The sequence below is a fragment of the Mandrillus leucophaeus genome, unplaced genomic scaffold (assembly GCF_000951045.1).
Source record: "Mandrillus leucophaeus isolate KB7577 unplaced genomic scaffold, Mleu.le_1.0 Scaffold176, whole genome shotgun sequence".
In the NCBI taxonomy this organism is placed as follows: Eukaryota; Metazoa; Chordata; class Mammalia; order Primates; family Cercopithecidae; genus Mandrillus; species Mandrillus leucophaeus.
In genome coordinates this window covers 1,498,528-1,503,210 of record NW_012101765.1, presented here as the reverse complement: position 1 = coordinate 1,503,210, position 4,683 = coordinate 1,498,528, and positions in this window count along the sequence as shown.

Genomic DNA, 4,683 nt, shown 5'->3' with positions numbered 1-4,683 from the left:
GAGCCCCATTAGCCAAGGCAATCCTAAGCATAAAGAACAAAGCCAGAGTTATCATATTACCTAACTTCAAACTATACTATAAGCCTTTAGTAAATAAAACAGCATGGTACAGTTACAAAAATAAATACATAGACCAATGGAGCAGAATAGAGACTCCTGAAATAAAGCCACATACCTACAACCAACTGATCTTTCACAAACTTAACAAAAATAAGCAATTAGAAAAGGACATCCTATTCAATAAATGGTGCTGGAAAACCCTGATAACCATACAGAGAGGAATGAAACTGGATGCCTAATATCTCACCATACACAAAAATTTGACAAAAATGGATTAAAGACTTATATGTAAGGCCTCAAACTATAAAAATTCTAGAAGAAAATCCTAGAAAATATTCTTCCAAACATTGGACCAGAAAAACAATTTATGGTGAAGACTACAAAAGTAAATGCAACAAAATAAAAAATAGAAAAATGAGAATTAATTAAAGAGTTTCTGCAAAGAGAAAGCAACTATCAACAGAGTAAGTAGACAATCCACAGAATGAGAGAAAATATTTGCAAATTATGTATCGGATAAAGGACTAAGATCTAGAATCTTTGAGGAATTTAAACAAATCAACAGGGAAAGACAAAAAAAAAATTAAAAAGTAGGCAAAAGACATGAACAGATACTTCTCAAAAGAAGGCTTACCAGCATCCAACAAACATGAAAATATTCTCAGTATTCATAATCATCAGAGACATGCAAATCAAAACCACAATGACATACTATCTCACACCAGTCAGAATGGGTATGATTAAAAATTATTTTAGCTATTTTAAAGTTGAATCTAGATCATATTGAACATCTAAGAAAATGATCTCATGGAAAAGAAGGTAAAGAGTCATAAAAAGATAGTGAAAAGTGTAGCAAGAACTTATCAAAAATATTGAAGGGCTATAATTTTTAACTTCCTTGCAAGCCAACATGTTAGCCTGACAGAGTTTCATGGATGCTGGAAAGACATCAGACTATTAGATCAGATAAACAAGACTTTAGAACACATGAACAGCAAATTTGAACTTTAGACTCACGTCAATTCCTCTTTCCTACCAAATTCTAGAGGGTAAAGGAAACTGGCCCAGATTGATGCTGAATGCAACGAGTTTAACTCACATGTGAGGAAAATTTAGCTTAGGGAACCTGAATCTTTTATAATAGGCAGTAAGTAAATCTGCCCAGTCTTTGTCACAGTGGAAGATAACTTTATTATATTGGATGCCAAAAATATCTGTCCTCTGCCCTAAAAGCAGACACCATTCTATCTTTCAAGGATGTTCGCTACACAAATAATCTTGGAAAGAATAAATGGTATCAGTATCCCTGTTTGCAATATGCAGAAACATAACAAATCCATGGAGAATTGTCTTGTAATAGAGTTCTAAGATGTCAAGAAGGCATATGGTGGGATTAAGCTGTGCCATAAAGGAAATGTATTCTGTTTTGAAGGGTAGGAAGAAAGAGAGGGCCTTTGTAGGGGGAGGTAAGTTTATGAATTAATTGTCTGAATATATGTTCTATTTTATCAATGAAGTATGAAATGTGGGACTTTAAAAAAAATGGAAACACATAAATTACTTATGGCAGAAAGTGGGAAGGTAATTTTAGTATGGAAATGATATTCTTGAAAGATTTTTATTTTGAAGGTATGAATCATGAATTCATGATGATGCTAATTTATTTCGATATATGATTTTTCTCAAGAAATCAGTTGCATTCTCAAAAGGCTGTTTCACAAGTTGGAGAAACAGAAGGAAAGGAGTCAGTTTAAAGTACCGTATGGGAATAATTACACTGGCGAATTATAGAATCTAACCTGCATACAGAGGGAAATGTTGAAAGAAAGTGACACATTGATTGAAAGAATTTAAAAAGACCAATGAACAAAGTCTTAGTAAGTTTAAAGAACCATTTGATTCAAGTACTGGAACAAACAAACATAAGGGAGTTTTCAGCAGAGAAAGGAAAGTTGTAATTAATGATTTTAGAGATGGTAGAGTTTCTGGTAATAAACAAGCATGATTGTAGAAGTGGGTGAACTGAATGTAGTAAAGTGAGGTGATTGGAGTAAGGAAGTCAAGAGGCAAAGATGATGGATAGGTTTTTATGATGGTTGCTGATTTTACCAATAGCAGATGTGAACAGGGGTCTAATAAAAAAAGTGAAAGTTTTTACTGGTTGAAGTGGAATAAACAAGATCTAGTATATGAGATTAATGAGGAGTGAGACCGTGATGTAGCATCATGATGTGAGCGCAATAGAACACAGAGTTTTAAAATTAAGTTTATACTAGCTTAAATTAATTTCTATTCTTGAATATTAGGGTTCCTTATCCCTATTCATAATATTTTCATTGTTTTTTAAATGATTTTATTTTAAACAGGCCTTTTTTAGTTCCAGGCATATAGAAAATGGAAATAAACAAGTCAAGGATAGAGAAAAAAGGTCTTAGTATTCTTATTTCAAAGTGAGAAATGACTACAGTTATTCTGTCAGCACTTTGTGGGAAGACTGCATTCTCACTACTGTGTTTAATTCTTGTTGCTGTATTTATAGGAAGGACACTGCTAAGATTGAAAAGGTCAGGCAAAATGACAGTAACTAATTCAGAAATGACATGTCAAGAATTGAAGTTCTAAAGCAGGGATTAACCTATAAGCAATTTAAGTAGGTTTAGACACACACACACACACACACACACACACACACACACACACAAATGCTAGTTAAAACAGTATTTAAAATAAATTGACAAGGTCAACAAAAAAACAAATTATGTGAGCTGAAGAGTGAACTTCTGTAAAACGGGAAGTGAAGGTGAAGTATAAGACTAGAAGGTTTCTGTATGTTTTAGAAATCAAATATTTATACCATAGGCACTACTATTGAGCTACATATACACACAGGAGAAGAAATAATTACATAATTAATACAGAAAAGAAATCAATTAATCATACAGTTAATTTAGTTTACTATTCTGTGCTTATGATAATTATTGTTTTGAATGGCTGAATATGTTACAGTTTGGGCTTTATAAATAAAGGATCTGTCTATATTGAAAAGGCATTTGTAAAATATTGACAAATGTTTTCCAATACCGCTTGAATCTGATTTAGAAAAAGGACTGAAAGGAGGTCAAAGCAATATATCTTCAAATTATTCATAGAATTATAATAATTTATTGAGCGATTTCTATGTATCAAGCCTTGGGCAAGCAATTTATTATCACCTCTAATCCTTATGCTATCCAGTTAGTACATTATCATCACCCACTTATAAATAAAAAAATTGAGGCATGCATAAACCAAGCTCCAAGTTACATGTTCTCAAATGCTGAATTTGATATTTCAACCTGTTTACTAAGCTTGATACCATATCGTGAATTTTGATGGACACTGATAATGAATACAATTTGTCCTCCTACCTGACACATGAACCTGCAAGCCTGGAAAGAAATTATAGTAAAACATATTCTGTTAATGTTCCTTTTCCCATCCATACAGAAGTCACTAATCAATAATTTATCATGAATTTAAGTACTGGTAAAATTACTAGGCCCAGGCCCAGAATTCACCACAACACAGAGCTTAAGAGTCACCATCAACAGATAGAAAATAGTCCTTGAGTTAGAACCGATTCATTTAACTGTGAGCTCTACAAAGATTATTTTAGGCTATCTCCAGAATTAAACACAATTATTAACACATATGTATATATTAGTGTATATATTATCATTAATCTTGGCTGCCACATTATAGACACAAAAATAATATATACCAAAAACAAACCATCAATATGTATTTAAAGCATCTATGTAAAATTACCTGTGCAGGGCCAGGCACAGTGGCTTATCCCTGTAACCCCAGCACTTTGGGAGGCCAAGGGGGATGGGTCACCTGAGGTCAGGACCAACCTGGCCAACATGGTGAAACCCTGTCTCTACTAAAAATATAAAATTTAGCCAGATGTGGTGGCAGGTGCCTGTAATCCCAGCTACTCTGGAGGCTGAGGCAGAGGAGTCGCTGGAGCCCAGGAGGCAGAGGTTGTATTGAGCCGAGATAGTGCCACTGCATCCCAACTTGGGTGCCAGAGTGAGATTCCATCTCAAAACAAACAAACAAACAAAACTTACGTAACAGGTAAGTCCTTGCCACCATAAACTCAGAGGTGGAAAGATTTATTATTTTCCACAATTAGCCTAAATCTGATTCTGAATAAGGATTTTGCTGTGTTGGAAGCAAAACTATTGAATTTTAAATATAATCAGAGTAACTCTATAATGCTGTGCTCATGTCCCAAGATTTTTCTCGAGGACAAGCAATGGAGAAATAACTCTAGCCTTAGGATATGGTGCTGAAATATCTGATATCTGAAATCTTATGATTCTCTGGAGCTGGGTCTGAATCTTATAATCTGAATCTTATGATTCTCTAAATCTGATCCTGTGTGATGTTATTCGAGTTACGACAATCTTGGATGAGGTTGAGATACCCTGGACTTAGGATCTGGCTTCTCTGGGTCTTGCAGTCTCCTTTCAGGTATTTCTACTTCCCTATGGCTCTTTTTTTTTGTTTTGTTTTTGTTTTTGTTTTTTTGTTTTTCCTTTTGCTCATGTGCTAATTTTCTTTCTTTTTTTTTTT